The sequence below is a fragment of the Taudactylus pleione genome, unplaced genomic scaffold (assembly GCF_031769625.1).
Source record: "Taudactylus pleione unplaced genomic scaffold, aTauple2 ptg000085l, whole genome shotgun sequence".
NCBI classification, from domain to species: Eukaryota; Metazoa; Chordata; class Amphibia; order Anura; family Myobatrachidae; genus Taudactylus; species Taudactylus pleione.
Genome location: NW_028284487.1, coordinates 13,853,047 through 13,880,277, shown reverse-complemented (window position 1 = coordinate 13,880,277; position 27,231 = coordinate 13,853,047). Strand labels below are relative to the sequence as shown.

General features: G+C 45.0%; 1 protein-coding gene across 3 annotated transcripts in view; it reads right to left on the bottom strand.

The window, feature by feature from the left end:
* Positions 1-26,971, bottom strand: part of LOC148532062 (uncharacterized) — a 49,395-nt gene extending 22,424 nt beyond the window's left edge. For 2 of the 3 annotated variants that reach the window (XM_088468372.1, XM_088468374.1), the window contains exon 1: positions 26,727-26,971. The gene's annotated coding sequence lies outside the window, so the exon portion shown is untranslated. Of the gene's footprint in view, positions 1-18,001; positions 18,117-26,726 lie in introns of all 3 variants that reach the window. The other variant, XM_088468373.1, reaches the window with a different exon arrangement.
* Between the last annotated feature and the right edge of the window lie 260 nt (positions 26,972-27,231).

The window sequence follows — 27,231 nt, the reverse complement described above, 5'->3', positions numbered from 1 at the left end:
CCAGAAAAATGGCCGTGGCGGCCATTTTCCCTGTACTGCGCATGCATAAACGATGGGAAAATGGCCACCACGGCCATTTTCCAGTTGTTTTACAGCGCTGGACACCCGCTCTGATGTGGGACTCCGGAGAGGTAAGTAATATTATGGGTTCAGGGTGTGCGGTGTGGTTCTCCGCACACCCAGCACCCATTATAGATATGCCCCTGGCTATACTCTACTCAGACGAAGCAACATACACTGTGCCTGCCCATGGGGCTGATTCGGAGTCACACGCAAAGTGGGTGTAGTAACTACTTTATGCTAATGCCAGTATCCACAGTGGCATCACAAGGGGGGTGCGGGCGGCACCTGGGTATCACCCGCCACTGGGTGACACCAAGGTGCAGGCTCCCCCTCAGTGATAGGAGCCGGGTGCTGCACTGTAGCATTAAGTGCAGCACTCGGCTCCTGTGACAGTGAGGGAGCCGGCACTGCCCGTACCCCCGGCAGCCCCCACCACCACATTGATAATTTGATCTACGGACTGGGTTCGGGCCGAGACCACGCCTCTTCCCCGAGGCCACGCCCCCTTTTTGGCGCAGAGCGCATGGCATCACTCCCCGCACCGGGTGTCACCGCGGGGAGGGACGCCACTGAGTATACGTTCAACTAATGTGAAGGATCGTGTGTGTGCAAGAAGAAACCAGTGCTGCCCATTGTTATTACATTGGTCACTGCAACAGTCATCACTAGTGTCTGCACTTGCATCAATCCCATGCAAGGTGTAAGAGATCCACCAGATGCAGGCTTTTGTTCTCCGTACACGCAACTCAGAATAAAAAAAAAAAAGCTTTAGATACACGCCCACGACACTCCAGTGACACACCCACAAGTCAGGGCTGTTCTGTGCGATCACTTTGTCATCGTCCAGTTAACGGCTAAATTACATCCAACACAATAGGATGGGCATATGCAATGAGGTATAAAGTCAGTTCTATGCATCTACTGTATGCAAAAACTCGCCATTTGCATTTGTGAAGAGAGATCTGTGCAATGAAGAATCAGCCCCTATGTGTGCAAATGCAAAATGCAGGTTTAACCAATGGTGTGCTGGAGGACAATGCACTACACCTCATCTGTTATCTTTGTCATGTGAAAAGCATAAGGGTATGTTCATATGGATGGTTTTCTCAGGTGTGATGATATTTTACATACATCAGTTCCATGCTCCTAAAAACAGTGCAGTAACAGGGATTTAAAGCACTGTGCCGGCCCCACACCCTTTGCTTATGGCATCATAGTGGGCGGGGCCAGTAAGCTCCTGGAAGTGCAGCAGTGTACTTTTCGCCGACATCGCTGGTTTTCAATGCAAAAAAGTATTGCACTGCGAAACTCTTAACATGCAAAAAGTACTGTCAGATTTGGGGAAATCAGCCTGACACCCCCCAAAAGATACACTGACATTGTGGATCACTATAGATGCCCCCGAATAGCCCTGCTGAAGGTATTTGGGGTACTTAAATGCTCTCAATAGCTGCTAATTAGCGTCTTTGCAGAAGTGGTGAAGAAGAGCATTTAGCAGGTTTTGTTTGCAGAAAATAACTAGTCCCAGCAAATTTGGGGTACACGAAAATGGGTGCAAGCATATTTTAAAGTTGTTAAAATTAAGTTTTAAAAACGTAAAAAAAACACCTGCTGCAAGGACCTGCAAACTTAAAAAACACCTGGGGCATACTTGGGTACCACCCTGGAGTCTATTTCGCTAGTTTTTAAGTTTGTCCTCCAACTTTGGACTTTTTCGACCACAAAATGAAAGTATTTTTTTGGGGTGATCTAAAGTATTTTTTAACACAGTTTACCTTTGGAGGACTGTCCCAAGGGTGCTGGGTGGTTTCCGGACGTTTGCACCCCAGAACCCCAATCCTGAACTTTTTTTTCGGTGCAAAACTTTTTTGCCGATACCATTGCATGGAGTTTCCGCACCGGCGAAAAGTCTCCGGAATTGAATACGGAGGAAATTTTTCGCATGACGAAATGAAGTCAATTGCAATACTTTTCCGCAGAAACTGACTTTTCACACCTAATTGAATATGGCCCTTCGTATGGATCTCGCTGTGTGTGTATTTAGCATGGATTCTGCATTTTATGTACATTTAGGGGTAAATTTACGAAGAATAGAGTTTGGGTGAGATTGCAATCTCACGTGAGTTTAGGCATGTTTTTCAACTCGCAAATTTACTAAAGACAAACTGGAGTGAGTTTGGAAGAGAGTTCTCTCTTTTCACTGTTAAAACTTGTGTGAGATAGCAAACTCGAAAAAACTCACCATCGGCCAAACTAGGAAGTAGATGCAACTTAAGAATTTACTAAGATTCAAGTTTACAATCTCAGCTGAGATGGCAGCAAACTCACTGATAAATTGAAGTTTCAAATAGACCACCTCCTGAGCTGTGAGTTTACCAGAAACATATACCGATCAGTGTGATTTGTGTATGTTTCTGCGTGTGTAACTAATGTAAAGGTTTAAAAAAAAAATATATGACGTAGGGTCTCCTCCAAAAGCAATAACCAGCCCCGGACTTGTCAGCCTGTCCTAGTACCTGGTAACTAAAATTACGAGGAACAAAATGAGTAGGGTTTCACCGTAATTTAAGTACCAGCACCAGGCTGCAGGTCCAGTCCTGGCTTTAAATATAGGGAGGGGGGGGGAATGCGAAGGGGTCCCCCCCATAATTTATACCAGCACCAGACACAAAACGACCAGGGTGTAATGCCACAGCCCGGAGACCCTATTACCGGGTCTCCAGGGCAAAAGCATTCTCACCCCAAGTCGCTTTTACTGTATACGGTGTGTGTGTACTGTCTTTATTTAACTATTTATTTTACAGTGGAGGTACGGGTGCCGGCCGCCTCTTGGCACTTTTATTTCCACAAGTGCCAAAGAGCAGGCATGCTAGCACCTGTAGTTCCACTGTAAAATACAATCGTTTACTTTGATTTTACACTTTATAACCCCCGTACCCACAGTCCAGGGGTGTGGGGAAAGAGCCCCGGGTTTCAGACAAAGTCTGGGGTTTGGGAGAGGGGGGGCCCCTTTTTCGGGAGTCCCCACCTCCTCTTAGAATCACAGGCTTGGCCTTGAGCGACTTGAGGTGAGAATGCTTTCACCCTGGTGTCGAAGCTGAATAATTGAGTAAGACAAGTTCAGTTTAAAATTCAATCACAGCGACGCCATCTTGCGACTGGCCGCAAGACTCCATTTTAGAAATGCGATCGCAAGACGCCATTTTGCGAACGGCCGCCTAAGCGCCATTTTAGATAAACTCACATTTTAGTACGTGTGGTGATAATACCATTAGCATCATGCGAAGGCATCTGTGACCATTATCATATGAAGCAAGTGGCCAGGTGACAACTGGCTTGGGTAGATAAGTTTTCTGCATAGTGTTTGTTCACTACGGGTGGTCTGGCTAGAATAAATAAGCAAGCTTCCTGCAATGACACAGGAAAGGTGGGAGGGCCTGCTGACAGGAGATGTAGAACTATCTGGCCCAGCATGCTAAAATGTTAGAGACAAGGCACTTATCCGCACACACACATTAAATATGTCTTTATATCAAACCCCGAATACTCACACATTTCATATTCACACATAAGGTTCCATAAGCATCAAAATGTATGATTCAAGTTGGTTAAGTTAGTTTAAATGCTAAGAAATAAAGGTTTTTGATAACTAAGGTATTATACATGATAAGCAAGGTGTGTTTGGTCTCGTTCTGATGCATACGCTTTTTACAGCATCCCGGTGTTATCGTTGGAGAGATCGCATCATGCAAACTCAAGTTACGGATCGCAGAACTTACAAGCACCAAAATGTTTAGCTGATGAAATGTTGCAGGAGGCGTTACCAGAAAGACTCAGGCTGTTAGAGGCAGGGAAGTCTATTTGAAACAACCTGTTAAATGTGCCGTAACATATGCTTCTCCTCTGGGAACCAATGATATCAGCAGGAAATTTCCCTTTGTCCTGCTTTAGTATGGGGGGAATAAATACATGTGCCCATATACTGGTTTAGGAGTCCATGCTGAAAGTTGTATGAACTGAGGGTCTCTAGTCTGAGGTCTATCTCTGGGTCCAGAGGCGCAGCGTATATATACTGCTACTTGGGGTCTGTATAATTTCCTTTTGCGCCTAAAGTGTGTCTCTCTCTTTGTCTCTCTCTCTCTCTCTCTCTCTGTGTCTCTTTGTCTCTCTCTCTCTGTCTCTCATTGTCTCTCTCATTGTATTTATTTGTGCTTATTGTAAACAGATCATAGCGTGTAACTGACTGTACTTTTACCTGAATAATACTTGTGCGTTGGAACCACAGATTCCACTCCTGTCTTTATTTACGGTCAGACTGCGTACGCAAATTAGCATTATTCTTAGAGGTTTATAGGAAGGATTTAAGAAGGCATAGGCAGGGGTATATAGAGGTTCATTTCTAATATTGTTACTGGAGACCCAGTAATCGGGTTTCCGGGCTGTGGCATTATACCCCGGTCATTTTGGGTCCGGTGCTGGTTTTATTATAGGGGGACCCCTACGCATTTTTTTCCCCCTATATTTAAAACGAGGACTGGCTGGCCCCGCAGCCCTGTGCTAGTACCTAAATTACGGTGGAACCCTACTCATTTTGTTCCTTGTAATTTCAGGTACCAGGACTGGCTGACAAGTCCGGGGCTGGTTAAGTGTTTTTTTTTGTGGGGGGGATCCTACGTAATTTTTTTAATATATTTTAACTAGTCTTTTACAGGTACAACACACAAGCAGCCTTCACATATCTCACTGATATGTACAGGTTGCTTGTTCAGGTGAGTTTGGCAGAGAGAAAACATTGGGGTGAGTAATCTCATCTAAACTCGCAACTAGGGGGAGAAATCGCGATCTGCTTCACCATCGGCAAACTCACTTTCAGCTAAACTCACTTCTTAGTAAATTTGCGAGTTGAAAAACGGAAAACTCGCCAGAATTTCGACGAAGTATAGTGTTTAAAAAAAACAAAACTCGAATCTTAGTAAATTTACCCCCTAGTATGGATCTGGCTATTTGTGTGTAGTTAGCATGGATTCTGCATTTTATGTACATTTAGTATGGATCTGGCTATTTGTGTGTAGTTAGCATGGATTCTGCATTTTATGTACATTTAGTATGGATCTGGCTGTGTGTGTAATTAGCATGGATTCTGCATTTTATGTACATTTAGAGGGGTATTCAATATGGGAGTGAAAAGTCTGTGCTGGACTTTTCGCTCCACATCGGAGATTTTTCAGGGATAAAGTATCGGGCGCGCGCCCTCTTTATCCCCGTATTCAATATCAAATCTACGAAAACGGGACCTGGCGAAGTGGGATTTGCGATAAACTACGAAATTTTCCTTGAAAAAATTGTAGGACCCCCTAAAGTTGTAAAAACATGGGGGGATCACTATGGGTACCCCCGTTTTAGCCTGCAAATGAAAGTCGGGGATTTAAATAGGCGCAGCAGGTGTTTTTTCCACGACATTGAAGAAGTGTTGCGATGACGTCATCTCCAAGTGTCCACTTTCACTCCGCAAAAGCCGGGTCTATGCAGACCCGACTGCGGTGTGAGCGGCGCTGACTCGGGAATATCCCGAGTCAGCGCCGGCAAAATTCCGGGTCTGATCCGGATAGGAACTTTGTTCCAACTCCGGGTCAGACCCGGAATTTAGGGGTATTAGTATGGATCTGGCTATAGGTGTGTAATTAGCATGGAATCAGCATTTTATGTACATTTAGTATGAATCTGGCTATATGGGTGTAATTAGCATGGGTTCTGCACTTTATGTATGTTTAGTATGGATCTGGCTTTGTGTGTAATTAGCATGGATTCTGCATTTTATGAACATTTAGTATGGATACGGCTTTATGTTCATATTTAGTATAGACCCGGGTTTTACCCTCTTTCTACTTGCGCATGAAGAATTGCGGTTCTGCCATAACTAACAAGGCTGCATAATGCAATGATATAAAAAGGAGCATGCATTTTGCAAATCACTGAGTTCAGTAATGGTTTATTAGAATAATAAATACATGTGTAAGGTTTTCTTTTTTCCCTTTTTCTTGTGAGTGCGTGTAGCTTTCATGCCATTACATTTCTTAAAATGCAAAAACACAAAATAGCATGAGGAGTCCTATTGCAGAAACCATGACAGGTCTTTTCATGAGTTTTAACTAACAATATTAATTTGAGCACAATACCCTCTACAAACCATATCATAGTTATTTTTAATTAAGTGACAGAACTCACTATTTTACTAATTACAAAACAACCATAAGAACACAAAGTGTATAGTAGGAGAGACAGAAATTTACAAACTTGGATGTATTGTATCCAGCACAATAATAAACAATAGGAATATATAATTGAGAATGAGGAAAAAAAATAGACATAAATTGAAAATGTCTGTCTCCCACTTACAAGGAAAATGAATCCCACAGCTCCAAACCGTCACAGAGAATTCCATTGTTCTTCACCAGAAGAATTACTGCAGTCTATCAGGACATGCTTGTTGTAGAGATGTATGTACGAGTTACCAAAGCCCAGACAAGGGCTCAACAATATTACTAAATGGGAAATATATTCTGTCCTCACTATACACAGGGGCAGAACTATGGGAGACAATGGAGGTACCTGCCGCCGGGCGCCAGCACTGTAGGGGCACCTCCTCCATTGCCCACAATATATTCACCTCTCTTGCGGCTGTAACTATGGACCTTTTTCAGAGGCGGCCGTACGGTCTACGACCGCATGGCCGCCTCGATGTTTGCCCAGTGCGCATGCGCACGAGGGAGCTGGCTCCTTCGTGCGCTTGCGTGAGACCCGCTACGACCGACAGCGCCGGTCGTAGCGGGTCTCTTTCCAAAGGGGGAGAGCTGTCGATGTTGATTGACAGCTCACCCCGTTTGGAAGGCGGGCCGGGGGGGTGGCAGCCCAAACGGAGGCGTTCCCATGGGAACGCCTACCGTTTGGGGGATATCACTAGTGATGTCAGTGGAGAGCTTCCAGCTCTGACAGAGCCAGAAGCTCTCCGGGGCTTACGACAAGTGAGACCCTACCCTAGGGTCTCGTCGTAAGCCCCGATGGTCGCGATGGTCTATGACCATCGTGACCATCACCCGAGCGGTCGTTAGAGCTGTGGGTGTAAACCCACAGCCTAACAACCGAAACAGAGGCGGCCGGTCAGGATGCAAGCGGCCGCCCAGTTTCTGAGCGACCGCTTGCATCCTCCGACCGCCTCTGAATGAGGCCCTATGTACCCAGAGTGTGCCGTCACGGCCGCCCAGTACATGGCACTTCTTCCTGGCACCTGAGAAGCAACCATACACTCGTGGAGAGCTCCGTGTCAGACCATCAGCTGCCGCCTCAGTCTATCTATAGCCTGTCCCTACTCATTGGTGTCGCAGCTGCTTATGTCAGTATGACATGTCCGGCGCCCCCTCCCCACCCACAACTCTCTATCTCACTCCTCCCTGGCGGCAGCCCTAGCTGCTCGGACCCGCACAGCAGTCCCAGCACATCCCCTCACTAACAACTTCCTGTCCCACTCCTCCCTGGGGACAGCCTTAGCCGTGAACTCGTGCAGCAGCCCTAGCCGCGGACCCGTGCAGCAGAGTCCTGAAGGGCTGGCCTGAGGATAAGCATGGCAGCAGATCTTCTAGGAGCTGGATGTCAACAAGGATGCGGGTAAGAGGGCATGGGAGGCTGTGGCCTGGGGCACCAACAACTGAGTCTGGGGGCAGATCTTTGGTGGAGCAACTAATGCAGTTGGCAGTAGACTGGGCATTTTGTAAATTTGTAGTCCCGCCACAGTGGCAGGCTTACAGTACTTTTACTTCAACTCAGTCCTCAAAGCCACCACATCAGGTGGTTTTGCCCTCCATTAGGGTTATCAGAAAAACTCCCCACCCCACATCAGGTGGCTTTCACCTCCATCAGGACTCTGAGCCTCATGCTAATAGCATCATACAGGCCACCAGGGGCATTTCTAGAGAGGAGGGGGCCCGTGTGCAGTCTCCGACACGGGCCCCCTCCTCTCCGCCCGGCAGCCAGCAGCGTACTAAGCTGTGCGCTGCCAGCGCCGGAGTTATAGACTCTGGGCACTAGAGTGTGCCCAGAGTCTATAGTGTATACACAGGTCACCGGGAAAATGGCCGCAGTGGCCATTTTCCCTGTACTGCGCATACGATGGGAAAATGGCCGCCGTGGCCATTTTCCATTCATTTTACAGCGCCGGACCCCCGCGCCAACGTGGGACTCCGGAGAGGTAAGTATTATTATGGGTGCAGGGTGTGCACCCATTATAGATACGCCCCTGCAGGTCACCCTTATCTGTGACTAATGCACACAGATGTGGACACATGTATCTGTCCTCTGTGCGACACATAATGCATGAGTGCAGAGTAACTTTGTAGCGCAGAGCATCTTTTCCAGCTAATTTTTCCCTCTTCAAATGAATCTTGTTTGCACAGCAATGTGAATAGAATGTGCAAGCAGCTTCTGCTGATTAGACTGATCCGCGACCTGCCTTTATTCTGTGTGCAACTGCGGGTGTATCTGCTTGTGCCATGCTACATTACAGCGACTGTGACGGGGGACCAAATTCTAACTGGACTACGGGCGTCTGGGATGAACTTACCCCTCTGACTACACAATGACAAATTTGCCAAGGGCAAAACCAGAATTGGTGCTCCTCATTGTGTATATGTACGTTTGTGAGCAGGTATTAGTAACAATAGCGTAACTCTCTGTGCAGTATACTGTATCAGCATGAAAGAGTGCTATCCTTATGTGTGTGACTCCTGAAGCATTTCTACCACACAGTACTTGCTGCATTACGATCACTGCATACTTAGTCAGGGTCTGTAAAAGTTTTGTGTGGTAGTTTGTATATAATTGTGTATATCTTGGCATTGAAACAAAATGAGTGCTTGAGCATCATCGATGTTTGTGGTGCCTCAAAAAACTAACAATGGCCCTCATTCAGAGCCGTACGCTCTGAGCAGAGCGCACGCTCTGAATGAGGGCCGGCCTCCATAATTATGGAGCGTCCTCCTGGACGCTCGTATAGCTGTGGGTCACCACCCACAGCGTATACGAGCGTGCAGTTTGATGGCCGCGATGGTCTTGACCATCGCGACTGCGAGCCGACGCCTGCGGTTGAGGTTTTCAACCGCAAGGCCCGGAGTGATTTTGGCTCTATCAGAGCGAAAATCACTCCCACTGACATCACTAGTGATGTCAGTGGGCCGGCTTCTGACGGAAGGCGTTCCCTTGGGAACGCCCCCGTCAGGGAGGCACGCCCCCAGCACGTCCACCAAAGGGGGCGTGCTGTCAATCAACATCGACAGCACGCCCCCTTTGATCAGACACAACGAGCGAAGGAAAGTCCTTCGCTCGTCGCGTCTGGCGCATGCGCACGACGGAGCTCCCGCCGTCATGCGCATGCGCAGTGCACAACATCGACCCACTTGCGAGCGGACAGCCGCTCGCGAGTGGGTCTGAATCAGGCCCAATGTTCCATAGGAGAGGAACTGAGGCGACTACAGGAGACACACCAGGATAGCTCTTCACAGCATTTAATAATAATAATAATAATAATAATAATAATAATAAGTGCCCCCTAAAAGTATGTACCCCATGCTTGCTCACATTCTGGCTGCCAGGTCGCCATAGTGGGGGGAGCGTGGCGCGTCAGAGGAGCATGGCCGTGGACACCGGCATCAAGGGCGGAGCAGGGGTGTGTGACCACAAGAATGACGAGGAGGGAGGTGCAGAGGGGACCTGGGAGTAAGCGGCCAGTAGAGTTGCTGATTTTCTGGGCAGCTGGGAATCGCCAACCGATGTTTGGGAGCCTCCTGGCCAATCCTGCCGAGTTGGCAAGTATGATGTACCCGGGACCACAGCAGATCTCAGCTGCAATCTCGAATTTTTCCTTGCAAATGCACCCACTTTAGGATTACAGGGGCCTGCTTTTTAGCTTAATTTACAAGAGCTTGACCCTGGATAGCCAATGCCATCTGAAGCCTATGGGCTATGGTTTTCAAAAAGCAATCACCACTAGCAGTAGGGCGCCCTGCTCCCAAAGATGTATTGAAAGGATTGTGAGTGCATTTTAAATACATTCAGGCAAATCATAATTTCTTATTGCTGCGAATAGTGGTGATAAGAAATTTTAATTATTAAGTCTAAGGGGTCAATCCAATTAAGTGCGAATTGTGAGTTTGTTTCTTGAATCTCGCAGACTTCGCACTAATGCGCGCTCCCGAGAACTCTCCAATCCAATTATAAATGCCTATTCGTGGTACTCGCAGCTGTGGGATGCGAATTTACTGCCAAATGAGATGTGACAGAAGTGCATGAGAAAATGGGGAGACCATCCTGGATCCCCCAGAATTGATAATTTTGTTAGCAGGAGCGTATAGAAGGCTGTTTGTGGGCTTCAGGAAGGTATTGCAGGTTTTTAAATGGTGTTTAAATGGCTGATTTGTGCTTTTTTTTTTTTTTTTTTTAATGCAAAAACATTATAAAAAGCAAACTTTTTTAGTTTAATCTCAAATAATAATAATATTAATAATAATAATTATTATTATTATTATTATTAATAGCTTAAAGCTGGGATAACAGACTTAACACTATCACCTGCAACACAATACAATTCAAAAACAATGAAGAAAGACCAAAAACAATGGACGAGATTGCATACTCTATATGGAGAAGGCAAAGCCCTGCGATAGGTAATAGGTTCCAATACATCAAGTGTACAAGTATATAGAAATGTATTAAAATAATAGAAAAAGAATTGCACTTACAGTAAGATCATTTAAAGAGTGCAATACTTTCTAACCCCTAAAAACTGATTTTTAAGGATTGATTTCAACCAGCATTTTTATGACCACTGTTAGGGGTAAATTTACTAACGTGTGAGTTTTTAGAAGAGAGTTTAAAAGGGATGTTGCCCATAGCAACCAATCAGATTCTACTTAACATTTAACTAGCACCTTCTAGAAGATAATAGCTAAAATCTGAGAGGTTGCTTTGGGCAACATCACTTTTAAAATACTCTTCTAAAAAAAAAAAAAACTCTCACTTTAGTAAATTTACCCCTTAGTGTTTAGGTATGGGTTTCTGTTCACTTCTTTAAAGTGGATGTGTAAGGTCATGCGAGACACAAAGGGGTTTAAAGAACTACCACTGAGACATTATGTTCAATTCTCCAATTTCTTGTTGAAGGAGCCCTTCTCCGACACGTTTAATTACTACAGGGTTTAGCCCACTACATATTTTTACTATTTGTGGCTGTGTAAATGGCATTTTTATTGTATTTGTACATTTAAGACACTTGGGGCCGGATTTAATTAGAGGCGAAAAGTGTCTTTTGGAGATGAGTATCCACGGATTCGGACTTTCCGCCTGTTTTCAAAGTATCTCCATATTCAATTCCAGGTCGATTTCGCCTAAGCGGAAACTCAATACATTGTAATAGGCGGAAAAGTATTTCCTATGAATAGCAGGTGAAAAAAAGTGCAAAATAGTTATTTCGGGGTGCAAACATGGGGAAACGAATCAGAACCCTTGGGACAGCCCCCCAGAGGACAAATCAACAACAAAAAAAATTACATCAGAACACCCAAAAAAGTACTTTCGTTTTGGGGGTGAAAAAGTAAAAAGTGGGGGGGGACTAGCATAAAAACTAGTGAAATAAGACATCTTGGGGGTCTGCAAGGATGGGTCAGGTGTTTTTGGGATTGCAGGTGCTTGCCGCAGGTGCATTTTTGACGTTTTTTAAAAGTTCACTTTAGAAACATAAAAATATGCTTGCACCCATTTTCAAGTACCCCAAATTTGACTGGACTACTTATTTTCACCAATAAATACCGCTTTATGCCATTCTTCACCAATTTTGCAAACACGCTAATAAGAAGCAATTTAAACTACTTAAGTACCCCAAACACTTTTATTAGGGCTATTAGTACACATCTACATTGGTACCCTATGTAAGTGTATCTTTTTTGGGGGTACAGACTGATATCCACAATTCTGACAGTACTTTCCGTCTGTTCCGCGTTAGCCGCTTTCACCTGTTTCGGAATTGAATATGGAGAAAAGCGGGGATGCGCGAGTAAAGTTTCCACGTCTAAAACAGGCAAAACTTTTCCGACTTTTCGCCTCTAATTGAATATGGGCCTTGGTCTATTAAAGAGTTTTCCTTAATACAAAACAAAGCCTTCTCCATATACTACTACTAGTTAGCTCCACTGTGGCAGTGGTTGTCCTCCATAGGCACTAGCAGCCTATTCAGTGTGCTTTGGAACTGTGATATAGAGCTCCTCCTCCTTCCGTACAAAGTAATTTGAGATTACAAATGCCAATGTCTTAAGAAACATTTGTTAGTGCTCTAAACTGGTTCACATTTTTCTGTGACAGTCACCTTAAAAATGGCGACAATAAAAGTGTTTTTTCGGGCCCTCACGTTACATCCTAACACACCTATAATGATTGGATGTGCAATGACGAAGACTGCAAACTTAGGGCTTGATTCACCTGTGGAAATAAAGTGAGAAATCGCTCTTAACTGTGAACCATATTGCAATGCAAAACATACATTTTTTTGCATGCAGGGTAAATACTGGCTGCTTTTGAATGTAGCCCACAAATACTGCACATCTTTATATTTTCACTGCAATTTAGATGTCAGTTTGGACACCTCCCTCCCAAATCTAAATCTCTCTGCACATTTTAAATCTGCCTCACCTGCAGTGCAGCATGGTTCACCTAGATGATCAGTTGAGTAAGATACTCACTCTATTACCAACTCTGAATCAGGGCCTTAGGTCAGAACGAGAAAATCCAGATTCCAAAAACGTCAAAACTCTGTCACTTTGCACTTAGTCTCAAACTTTCTGTTACGAATGAAAACAAAAATGGCATGTTTTCATACAACTTAGAACATAGGGCCTGATGCAGACCCGGTCGCTCTGACAGAGCGCTCGCTCTGAATCAGGGCCGGGTTATTTTTTATTTTTTTTAGAACGGCCTCCTGGGCGCTCGCATAGCTGTGGGTGACCACCCACAGCTACAGCAAGCGGCCATAATGTGGCGACGAGACCCTTGGGGTAGGGTCTCGTGGCCACAAGCCCCAGAGAGATTTCGGCTCTAACAGAGCCGGAATCTCTTCACTGACATCACTCGTGACCTGGTCTGAATCAGGCCCATAGTTCCCTAAATCAGTCAGCGATGTATACCAATTTGTTAAGCTGCTCCGATGATATCAGCTTACTGTCAGAATTCTTTTTTTTACCATTTTTTAAAGCAAATCATGTTATGCTGCCAGTGAGTGGGGACTATTAATCAAACTGAGCACAAAACTGTATGAGGTTCACAAATATGTATATACAAAAAGGTAATCTCAATGTATGTAAACTCATTTGAAGTTACAATAACCTACAGAGGAATCAGTATGTCATACCGCCGGACCTAAGCCCGGCGGATGAAATGCCGACGCCGGAAGCATAAGATCCCGACGGAGGTAAACCTAACCCTCCCTCCTCCACCCCCTAACCCTCCTTTAGGGGTGCCTAACCCTAACCCCCCCCCCAGTGCCTATACCTAACCTCCCCTCCCCGCACCCTCAACCTAACCCTCCCGGAGGGGGGCCTAACCCTAACCCCCCCCAGGACTGCCTGACCCTAAGCCCTCCTTCCCCTAGCCTAACCCCTACTTTAAAGCTAGCAGGACTAGACACAAACGTTGCTAGTTATGTAGTGCCCAACCAGCCCTCTTCTGCCTACTTCACAGAAGCCTCTAATTTTTGTTCTGAGCCCCGACAATAAGGTATATCTCTTGAGAGAGACATTAGAGAGTTGGAATACAGGTTGTGGCAAGAGCAGACACGGGTTCGGTATATTTAGTTAACATTCATCATATTGATATTTATAATGTTGACATGGTCGTAATGTCTACATTGACTATACCAACGCTGATGAAATTTCGACAAGATTAGAATTTTAACAAAACAGTGTGTAGCGGTGCAGTGCTCACTTACCTAGTAGCGGCTCTGGCAGTCAGCCGATAGTGACTTCAAGCTGCCATACAGCGGTACTGGCGGTAAGTAACGCTAACCCCTAACCCTCCCACAGTGTAACGTTAACGTCCCGTAGCCCAACACTAACCCTTTGACCCATGCAGAGCTTTGATATATTACATGTTGACATTCTGTAAATGTTGACATGTTCGCCATAGTGACTGCATCCCAGCTCATACATTCCCACCAAGTCATTTCTCTCAGTTCACAAATCTGGCAGTGAGAACAGTTTGCTTTGCTGAAAACGTCAGACTCTGAGCATGAATGGGTAAACCTGCAACATGACTGGTCCCTGGTCACACAGGATGGGTACAGACTTCAGGGGCGTTGAAACGATTTTATGTGAGGGGCAACATAAAATCGTTCAGATGCCCCTGGAAACACCCCTCCCCCCCCCCCTTGCTCCGACCCTCCCCTCCCGGTTGCTTGGGCCAGGTGCGGAGGGACTGGAGCGGCGGCAGTGGACGGTCAGGGGCAGTGCTTTATAGCAATAGGCAGCACAGCCTCTTCATTGCATGGAGGATGACGAGGTGTAATGTGTGGTCTTTTAACTTAAAAACTGCACATTACACCTCCTCAACTGTGTGGTGCAGGGGCCGTGCAGCCTATTGCTATAAAGCACAGCTTTCCTTGGCTTTTGTACAAATAGTCACAGATTACAAGTTACTAAACGTTACAGAGATACTTTTAATTCTCCCAGGTCTCGCTACCATTTTAAATACAGTAATTTAATTTCTGTCTTAAAATCACCAAAACAGTTTTTATGTGTGTGTGTGTCACTAAGGAAAAGGTCATCCTTCACTCTCCACTTTTAGAAGAGTGTGGACTCCGGACCTTCTCTCTTATTTACCACGGATATCAGGTAGAAAAGAACAGATATAACATTTCACATGACACACTAGTGGACTTTATACATAGTTGAAACAGTTACTTTTATTTAAAGCCAGAGGTGCACATTTAAACCACACATTGGAATATCCCGTTCACTGGCATACAAGGATACAGGGCTCAGTGGGATCTTTAGGAGTAGATTTACTAAAGTGCGCAATAGTGAAGTGGAGATGTTGCGCATAGCAACCAATCAGATTCTAGCTATTATCTTCTGTAAGATGCAAGATAAATGATAAGTAGAATCTGATTGGTTGCTATGGGCAACATCTCCACTTCTAAAAACTTGCACTTTATTGAATAAACCTCTAGGAGTTTTTGGGCAGGGTGTTGACCACAAAGGAGGACAGGGTGCCCTCCTCTGTGGTTAGCATCCTGTCCAAAAACTCAGAGTGAATACTAGGGGTAGGTTAGCTTATGAAGGGGTTGCCCTAAAGTTGAGCACACGTTTTTGGCTATGGGCAACATCTCTACTTCTAAAAACCGAAACTTAAGTAAATATACCCAATAGAGTGAATACTAAAGTCTATTTTGAAGAGCAACATTTTTGAAACGATACGTTGCAAAAGCTGAAATGGTTATGGAAATGTATTTGTGTGTGTACATAGACCACTGCATAAAATCAATTAATCCAAAGCAGTGCCTCAAATTCATAATGTCACACAACGTAGTGCCTCAAATTCATAATGTCACACACTTTAGTGCCTCAAGTTAAAAATCCGCTTTGCAGCAGTGCTCATAATTCTGCTCCGATGGTAATATGGAATAAATAAATGTATCTTATGCACAGTGGGGTTTGCAATCAGCTTTGCAACAAAAGGTATTGTGCTGGCCAGGGTCTAGGGTGGAATTCAACTGTTTTAGCGTGCCTGATCTCCTGTCTTAAGGCGCCTATCCATTACATGACTTTTTGAACGATCCGACCAAAACCGGAAGGTTTTGCTTGCATTGTTCACAAAGTAATGTAATGGATAGCCAACAAGGACCAGTGATCCCAGCGTGCATGCTGGGTCCGTGCCATCCCCGACTATCTGCCGAACATGTTGGTCAACGCGACGACGCTCGTCAGGTTCCACATGTTAGCAGATAGGGAGGTCTGTCTCCTGCACTGAATGACATTCAGTGAACGCTGTTCAGTGTGGGCACAGCTAGACGTTCAGTTTTTCAGGTCGAGTAATGGAAAGGCCCCTTAAAGAGATCACAGGGCGCTATTCAATTGATGCCGATCTTCGCGTCGATCTCGCCCAGTTGTTAGTTCTGGTATTGCAGAATATTCTAAACTAAAGCTCAAATTTTCTACATTGTATTTTCAAAATGGAAATGCCTGTTAAGAATGGAAGGCTCCTTTTTTGTCTATCACATAACATAGGAGTTCATATAAAATGCAAAAGGTAAAAAATGGTTATTTCGCAGAGATAATTTACAGAAACAGAAAACAATATTGTGAAAAAGGTGTAGGACTAAAATCTGCGTGCAGTTGTGCGTATAAATCGGTCAGGAAAAAAAAAATTCAAATACAACACATACACAAACAGAAGATTAGAAAGTGGCCCAGGTGTTATACTATTATTCCATTCTCATGCTGCAAAATTTAGACTATGACAGAGAGACAAAACCCATTTAGAATGGAATATGGATGTGTTATTAGTTCCAGCTCAGGACAGACAAATATATTAAAGGTCCTCCTTTTAAGTCATCACCCTCACGCGCTGCTAAAGTGTTACATGGTGGTTTATTTAAATACCCTGAGGATACGGCTGTGGCGGGAGCTTGCACTATGATCAGCATTATACAAACTAAAGAGGTTGTACTGAGCATATATAGAAGCCCATACTGTGAAATAGTGACTATACAGCATGTATCATGGGCAAAATGGACGTGTTATGTATAGAATAAAATAAAAGCACATTTGGTCAAGATGGTAACTATTGTACATAGCACAGTGGTTAGATGATGATAGGGTACAATGATGACCTACCCGTGAGGAATTAGCAGGCGTTTCCTCTTAGATTCTCTGATATCCTTCAATGCCTATGTATGTAAATTGGCCGCTAGCAAAATTCACCCTACTGTGTGGTAGGAAATATAGCTATAAGCTCCACTGTGGCAGAGATTGAAGATAATGTTACATTTGTTAATAAAGTACTATGTAAAATGTAAGTGCCATGGGCGTCGGAATGGGTGGGGGGCAAAGAAAAAGTGAAAGGCGCGGCAGCCGCGGACAGTCAGGGGCTGTGCTCTATAGCAATAGACTTCACTGCTCCTGCACGGAGGAGGAGGTATAATGCAGGATCTTTAAGTTAAAAGACCACACATTACACCGCCACCTCCTCTGTGCAGTGCAGGGGCTGTGCAGCCTATTGCTATAGAGCACAGCCCCTGACCATCTGCGACCACCACTCCAGTCCCTGCGCGCCCAGCAACAGGCAAATTGGAGGGAGGGGCTTCCTCATTGCATGGAGGCAGGGGTGACTGAACGATTTTATGTTGCCCCCCCCAAACATAAAGTCATTCAGATGCTCCCGGTAGGTGCTATATAGTAAACTATTAGTAACAATTAAATCATAAGCAGCATACTGGTATTGCTGCATTGCATAGGTTTCCTCTAGGCTTAAGCGCCATAAAGACAGAAAATGATGTGAAGGATTAATATATTTTCTGTAAAGCATGATGTAATATGTTGGAGAAATAAATGTTTATCATAATAATTCAAAGCCATGAAGCTATCCCCTGCCACAATTTACAGCTCTAGGCCCATGATACACAGTCTCATGCCTCCACATACACCAAAGCAATGATGTACTGTACAGGCTTTTACATGCCCAACCAAATGTGATATAGCCAACCAGATGCAATATGCCAGACATGTGACTGTGCTCGGCCATACACGGCATGCCTAGCAGTTACTTCCTGAGCAAGTATCACTTTCCATGTTCTTCTCCGTCCCATCAATTCAAAGAGACTGGTCTCACAGTGCATTAAAGTGCTAACCTTGTAGGAGAAAGCTTTGTCAAGGTGGCACTGCAGCTGGCTGTGTTTCTAAGGGCTGTGAAGTCGGAGACAATTTTGGTTGGAGTCTGTGTGGGTAGAAATGTACCGGCTCCCACTTCAAAATAAAAAGTTATAATAATAAATATCAATCACTGCATTAACACATCTTCATTTCCAATTCCCTCATCCAGACCAGGTCTTATCCATGTTTAAACATATGAGCTTGATCATAATCTTGCAGAAAATAAATGCTAAATGTCAGGAGAAGACCAATAAAGTGTTGAAGACCAAGACAAAATAAAATAGACCAGCACAGTAGTGTTTGTTCTCTGTTCTGAAAACAATAAAATTATGTTTAAAACTGAAAAAGAAAAAAAAAAACATTGCTGCATACTAAAGTGGAGGGTCCCTGGGGCCTGATTCAGCATGGATTGCTATTCTGCTTATTTGCACGCGACGCAGTTGCTAATATCAGCGGTGATATGTAAAGGTTTGCATTCGCTTTGTGATCGCAACCTAACATAAGGACGCCCCCACTTACCCTTACTCACATCCATATATTTGGCCAACATAGCGAAACATTGGTAACATTGAGTATCATCAGACCCATATGCACAGTTAATGCAGGTCAGACCTCACTCAGGAATTGCTAACTTCTGTGCACGCTATGAGGCCTCAGACGGCATCTGGTATCGCAGTGGCTCGTTTATGCACGCACATGAAATGGCGTTGAGACGCACTGGCACACCTGTGTTTGCCTGACCACTCCCACGTCACCACCCACAATAGGCACTTACTGTCGATCACTCTGCCATGGGTTTGCATGGCCTCTGTGATCTCAGTGCCTGATTCAGACCCGGACGCTATTTGCGGACGGTCGTTCAAAAAAAGGGTCGGCTATTTAAATTGTGCGCTCGCTCATTGCGGTTTGTTGAAGCCTCTATGTCTGAGCGAGCGAAAAATGCGCTCGCTATTTTGTAATGACGCCCCTTTGCCGTTCGCATCACACGTCATCTCCGGTATTTATTTGATTAATCGGGTACATCGAAAGGCATCTGAACTGCTCGCAGTGCTTGTGGTAGGTTTTTCCTACCACTATCACTGCGAGCAGTTCAGGCTAAAAGACAACCAAGTGACGTGGTCGATGACGCTCCTTTACTAATTATGCACTCCCATTAGACGCCCTTTTGACCGTTAGGCATACCTGCATTCGGATCACCACTCCCCCGGTTTCAAGCACCTTCCCATGTTACCACCCACAAACGGTACATTCTGTCAATCAAATTAGCAGCCCCTCGTTGTTTTGCTAGCGCTCTATTTCCGACCGCAATGACTGGTTTACGCATGCGCATTACGACCCATACGCATGCGCAGTTGTGCGAACATCGCTCAGAGCGAACGAGCGGCAGCTTACAAGCGGCTCTGAATCGGGCCCTCAGTCCCGATCCCATCGTCTGGTTCGCACACTGCGATGCGTAAGCATGCGCAGTGCAAATTAATCAGCCGATTGCGTGCGTATAAGCATCTGAGTTTCTTGCTGAATCAGGCCCCTTCTTCAGACTGATCTGTGTGAATGTAAGCAAGTATAAATAATAGGATACTAATAATGTTGGTAGTGGAACACTACAAACCATTAGTAGGTTATGAATACTAAACAAATGTTAGTACAAGAGTGACGAGGATTGTGCATTAGTTACTAGTGATAACATGACAGTGAAATGATGTATATTGCATTCAGTTATCCTACTGCCATTTACTCTACAGTAACTTATAAGCAATCAATTACTTGTTGGCAGAAGTGGAGGACTATTTCTGTGCAAAGAAAAATATGTAAAAATTATTTATTATGCCATTATAATTACCCCATGTTGCCGCCGTCACACACACACACACACACACACACACACCTAGAGTGCAATAATGACCCCATACTGTCATCACCCACTACACTGCGATAATTACCAGCTACCACATACAGCCGTCACACAATACACTGAGATATAATTAACCCATCCTGCCGTGATAGTTCTCATTTACGTATTCTTCTGTCTTATGACCTAAAGTAATATTGGAACCTTAATTAAAATCATAAATTGCACAGATGTAATTACCCACATGTTCAAATTGTAGTCTAGATGGAATGCATGTAAAATGTACATTTGCCATTCACAAAGGAGTCGGACAGAAGTAAAGTACGAGTTGAAGTTTTGGTGTAATTACTCCACGGGTTAGGTACAGGATTCCGGCAGTCAGAATACCGACAGCGGCATCCCGACAGAATCCCAACTGATTTCTGTATTATACAGTAACTACTGATGGAGACTGACCATGGGATGCAGTCAGGAAGTAGACGGTCGAAACGCCAATCGCCGGCTTTCCGAGTGTGCAATCCAGGCAGGGGTCTAATGATAGGCGTCGAAATACCGAACGAAGGTAAGCCTGGCGGCGGGCGCGGACAGCCGCAGGGGGGAGGGTTAGGTTAGGGGCTCCCGGGGGGGGACTTAGGGTTAGGCACCCCCCTGGGAGGGTTAGGCTAGGGTAAGGGGAGATAAGGGTTAGGCACCCCCCTGGAAGACTTAGGTTTAGGCTGCGGGGACGGGGGGGTTAGGTTTAGGCACCCCTAAGGGAGGGTTAGTTATACTTACCTTTTTTACCTGTCGGGATCTTCACTGCTGTCAAGTCTTCCGGCGTCGGGATTTGAACCGCCAAGTCCAGCGGTCATTCATACCGATCCCCTGACCATTAACCCTCTACAAGTGCTCTCATCAATCTCCACCACAGAGGTAGCGTCAACTACGGACACCTAACATCGCAGAGAGCCGGCCCGGGCCCTATTACTATAGAGGGCATGGCTTAATTGTGGGATTGTGGCCACGTTCCCTTAGAAAAAGGTAAAAACCCCTATTTGCAGTGCCGCTGGGGAAGGGGGCACTCTGATCCCCTCAGCTCGGTGAAAATCAAGGGGGGCGCGATCAATACAATTGCTCCCCCCACAGGCAGAGGAGACTGCTGCTGCTCTGTGGCAGCAGTCTCCCTGCTCCCACTGCACAGCAGCGTATTCTGGGCTGCTAACAGGTAAGAGGGAGGGGTGGCGGTGTCGAACCCGGGCCCACACAGGGCCCCTCCAACAAGCCCGGGCCTGTGTAATTAGTACCCACTCCCCTGCCTAACCTTGTTGGAGCATATTTTGTGGGCCTCCTAGTGTACTTATTATATGACAGCGTGGGTTTTAATGGCATGTTTTAACGTGGAGTTTAGTAGCCTTACAAAGATTATTGCAGACATCCCCACGCATTTAAATAAAAAATACGGCTCTAGGTATTAGCACCAAAGGCCATATTGGCTCCTCAAGCATAATGACTCTCTCTTGCATTCAAAAGACAGTTAGAAAGTCCTTCTTTATGTAGCCGCCACTCATAATTAATGTACATCATGTACAAGTATTTTACACATACTCTGAGAGCACCATCAGTGCCGTCAGATGGCGAGATTTATTACTAAATCAGCAGGTGTCTCAGGAACCATAGAAGTAATCCGTGGACCAGCTGCAGCTCACATATACGAAGCTGTACCTGTAGTTTTATGCCTCAGATTAGTTCCGTTGTGGCCGCGATGGAGAAAACATACAGATTGTGTATAGTCATTCACATGGATGGCACAATAGCTCATAAGAGGATTTACCAAGGCAGTGGTGGGCCAGGTGTCTTCTCTGCATTGGTAAAAATGTATACCGAAAGCAGAAGGATCATAATATCTCTACATGAGTATGCAAATGCTTGATTGAAAAACAGGAAATAAAATAATAAATAAATAAAGGAAAATATATTGTATAAGATAAGCAGGGGAGTGTAGAGAGGAACATTGCCTGATGCCCCACCATCTATTACTTCTGCAACCTGATGAGGCCTATCTTCTCACACCTCTTATTTGCTCGTTTGGGTTAGGCTCATCTTTACGTTTCATGTCACTGTCAATTATTTACAGCATCATCCAGTCAATGTACAGCGCTGCATATGTGGCCGCTTTACAAATATAAGTAACAATACAAACGGAAGGTGTAAGACCTGGGTCACTACTACAACGTGATTGTTCTATTTACCTTTTTTGTGGACATTCAGCATGTCGACACTGTTAATGTCAGGGTAACCCTAACGGTAAGCCTAACATACAAATTTCGACATCATGAATGTGGTTCTGACAAAGTCGCTCCCTGCAGCACATTCTGCAGTTTAAATCCTCGTTTGTAAAGCATCGCAGTTGGACAATTGTTGCGTACTGCGCATGCATCGCAGTGCGCGAAGGCACCACTGTGATCAAGCAGGCCACGCAGAGGAATTGCATAGTGATTGACAGGCAGTGAGTGTTTGGGGGTGGTGATGGAGAGGTGGTCGAAGAAACGTAGCAGTCTGTCCGTTTGAACGCCGTTGCGTGGGCGTGCATAAATTAGCCATTGTGATTGTATACGCAGCTTTGCTACTCACTGTGTGCAACGAGGTTAGCAATTTCTAAGTAAGGTCAGGGCTGCTGTAAATTCTGCAAGAGGGGCCGATGGTACTTGAAGTTACCGATGTTTGCGGAGGTTAGCAAAGTATTACGGATCTTGTGAGATAGCGGCAGTGGGCGTCTCTATGCTGGCATTGCGATAGCAACATTAGCATATTTTCACAGACCTGGTTGCGATTACGGAGCGGTGATCGCAATAGAGATCCTTAATGAATCAGGCCCACAGTTTCATCAGTTCCCCCAAAAGGCAATATAGGGTGGTCTCAAACAAATTAGCAAAATAGTGGTATATAAAAAGATCTATTAAATGGTGATGGGAGTTTTCGGTCTTTAAGAAAGATTTGTAGTTTTGTTTACAACTAAATAAAAAATAAATAAGATATAATACACGGATGATTCTGAAGCAGTGACGGGTTAACTGTAGCAAAACCACGTACGGGTATATAACGCATTTGACATGCTCTTGTAAACAATGTTTACAGTTTCGTTTCCCATAGGCATCTACAATGCGTTTACCCACATTATGTAGTTTCTAGTTAACAGCACTAGTAAAATAGATATAAGTAAAGTCTATGGCTTATAGTCACAAAGATGATACACAATATAACTAATACCCCTTTTACACCAAGTCCCGGGTGTGGCCAGGATTTGGAACATGTTTCCAACCCGGATCAGACACTCTTTTACACTGCGGCGCCACACCGTTCACACCGGTGCCGGGTCAGTACTGACCCGGCTCTCCGGCGCAGGTGAGCAGTGCTTCCTACCCTCCCTCCCCCTCCGCGACCCCCTTACCTTACTCCAAAGCGATTCAGAGGCACGGAGGGTGGGGTGCGCTGCTCCGTTCTGGTGGGCCCGGCAGTGGACGCTTGGAGATGATGTCATCTCCAAACACCACTGAAGCCGGTCAATCTGCAGGGTGACATGGGAAACACCCGTGCTCAATCTAGCAATCCAGCCAGGTCGGATCCCCGGGTCACTGGACCGGGGTTGATCCGTTTACACAGACAAAAAACCCGGGTTGATGCGTGTTCACGTGCATCAACCCAGGATTTTTAAGTCGGTGTATAAGAGGTATAATACTATGATTATAACAGAACTTTTTCTGACTGTAGCCAGTTTCACTCACTGAAAGGAAACCTTTCCTACAGCAGAACACACACATACCATCAAAGGAGACCTTTATATTTCCTTATTGCTTTTGTCACCTCCCAGTTACACATGACAGCAACTGTAATCTAAAAAGGAAAATAGTCTTGTGGTGACGGTAATAGTCGTAAACTTTTAAGTTAATGGAGACAGCGTGACCCCCTACTGATAGATGTGCAATCTGACTACAGACAGCTTAGAATAATGGTGAAGCAGGCTTAGAACACACTATTCAACTCACAATACATTTATAAGACAGAATAGTGCTGATGAAAGGCCTGATGCAGTTGTGATCACATCTGCGATCACAGTGCAGTTGCGATCGGAACTGCGATCACAGTGACTACGCAGACCCATCGCAGAGTGATTGACAGGTAGTACCGCTTGGGGGTGGTCAGTGAAACGCAGGCGTGCCAGTGCGTTTGAACGCAGTTGCAGGGGCGTGCATAAATTAGCCACTGCGAGGCCATACACAGCTTGGGCTTATACTGCATGCAATGAGGTTAGCAATACCGGAGTAAGGTCAGACCTTGTGAAGTGTGCGTGAGGCTGCGATTGTTATACTCTGTTACCGATTGTTTTGCAGTCTTGCTAAGTATTATGGATGTGTGTAACATAAGGTAGGCGTCCTTATGTTGACTTCGTATGGCATAGCGACCGCAGACATTAACATATCTTCTTAGTGAGACTGCGTGCGTAATCGCTATTGTGATCCATACCGAATCAGGCCCAAAGTCTATTGGCATTATGTATAAAACTAATGTGCAGTAAGGGTTGTATTGTCATTACACTCTAGAGCTAGGGCTTTTTTAAATATATAAAATGCATATAAATAAGTCTGACACCAGTATTAATCATTACCTTGGTGTTACGATAGCATTAGTGCGTTTTATGGAGTGCTGCCTATTACATTTTTGCGTTTAACATTAAGCATGCATAAAGTTTTTTTTGTTTTGTTTTATACCAGTAGGTATGTGGGGTGCGCATTTTGCTGATGGATCAGCCAGCCAGCTCACTGATCATTTTGGCAAGTATGCGGCTGTGCATACACACTTGCCGATCGGCCAACCGATATGTCTGGCCGTAGGAACCAGTTGTGACGTCACTGTTACTGATTCCTGCTGTCAGCATATAGGTTGGTCATGTGTACACACAGGCAGGTGTACCAGATATATCACATCTGCACAACGTCGTTCACACATATATATCGTATATACACACTGGCCGATACGATAGATCGTACAGTGTGTGCCCAGCATTAATCTCAGCGTAAAAGAGATGGTTGTATAACGCTCCAGGATTAGCATGTGGTGTAGGTAGCAAACCTTCCAAAGTGGGAAATTCAAATCACACTGCACTCTCCATTTCAATTTCAAAGAAGGGTCTTCCCATGTTTCAGTCTCAATTGGGACCTTTGTGAAAAGTCTCTCCTGGGACAGAGACTCTGGGATAAGAAGACCACTTTCATATTTAAATGAAAATTGTTGCTGGCTATATTGTATATATTGACAAATTGTTATGAGCAGGACCCTCTCTATGGAAACGTCGTCTGCACTCTGAATGTTTTATGTGCGATTTGTTTGGATGATCCGGAACTCTGGTGTCCACGCTGCAGTTGTGTTTCTCCTTACAAAAATAAAGCTAGATAGATGGATGTGTACTATAATACAGTATAACAGAAAGCAAACGGATTTCCTGAATACATCTACTTGCAAATTACTGATTATTACAGTGGTTCCCATATTTTCTCAGTTCAAGGCGCCCTTAGGGTCTCCATAATTTTTTCAAGGCACCCCTAAGCCAAAATAATTACAAAGCAGTCCTGGTTTTTTTTAATGGTTCAAAATAACTTAAGTATTGAAAAAGAAATAGTAAAACTGTGCTATTCTTCCCCATTACCACCTCCATCTCTCTCCCATTACCACCTCCATCTCTCTCCCCCATTGCCCTCTCCATCTCTCTCCCATTACTACCTCCATCTCTCTCCCATTACCACTGCCATCTCTCTCCCATTACCACCTCCATTTCTCTCTCCCATTATCCCCTCCATCTCTCTCCCATTACCACCTCCATCTCTCTCCCATTACCACCGCCATCTCTCTCCCCCATTACCACCTCCATCTCTTTCCCATTACCACCTCCATCTCTCTCTCCCATTACCACCTCCATCTCTCTCTCCCATTACCACCGCCATCTCTCTCTCCCATTACCACCGCCATCTCTCTCCCATTACCACCTCCATCTCTCTCTCCCATTACCACCTCCATCTCTCTCTCCCATTACCACCTCCATCTCTCTCTCCCATTACCACCTCCATCTCTCTCTCCCATTACCACCTCCATCTCTCTCCCATTATCCCCTCCATCTCTCTCCCATTACCACCTCCATGTCACTCCCGCCATGTAATACCACTCATGCAAAAAATAAAATAAAAATTATATATATTTTACACATACAGAAAAAATGATAATAATATACTGCTCGGCCTCTGTAGGCCACAGGCTGCAGCGGCACCCAGGTGACAGCGCTTCGGCGCACAGTTTGGGTACCACAGGTTTACTACATAAAATCATTACAAAAAAAATGCATAGAGTATAAAAATGGCACCACTTAGAGAGACAAACTTTGGCTTTCCGTCTGTTATGGATATAAAAATCCATGCTGGGAATTGTAGTGCCACAGCAGTTAGTCGCAGATGTATACATCTGTCATAGCCCATAACAGCTCCCACACAGTGATCACTATGCACCAAAGTACATGCCAAGTGAAGTTCTTATACAGATATTTATATACTAGATTCTAATTAGTGTTGTGCGGGTGTCACATACTCCAGTTAGTTTCAGGTACCGTATAACGTATAGATGGAATGGCAATGACATAGAAGACAGTGTAACAGCACACTAACAATAAAACAATTATATATAATCACGTTTGCACCTACATGTTAAATCTAACGGAAACATATCACAAGTAACATGTAAATTGTAACATAGAACATCCGGTATGCAGTACATAGTAACATCCCTACCCACAGAAAGTGACAGGGGAACCCACACAACTCCTCATTACTCACCCGGTCCTTGCAGAGGACTGATCATGGAGGTGGTGGAGGGCAGGCAACAGGGGCCACAGTGCTGCCAAGCTACACTCCACAATCCAGACCCTGGAAACAGACATGCACTGTGACAAAATGGATCAATGTGGCTGCACATGCAACGTCAGCAGCACACACCCGCACTGCCGTGACAGAGCCGGAGCACCGGCCAGACTGCGCCCACTCCGGACTATCCAGTCCCACATTCCTCTGCATGTACAGAACGGGGCGGGCGCAGTGACGTCAGGGCCTCTCTAGGTGGGCTCACACAGACAGGAGACCGGCACCTCCTTTACACACAGTCACACACCCACTAGTGCTCCTATATTGTCTTATTGTGGTGCCCCCAGTATAATGATACAGTGAATGAAGTCATTGGCATGCAACATGACTGTGTTTTGGAGAATACAAACATTCTTAAATCCTGTTTTATAAAACTGAACTGCATTTTTCTTTTTTAAACTAAAGCTCTCAGGCCCCCATT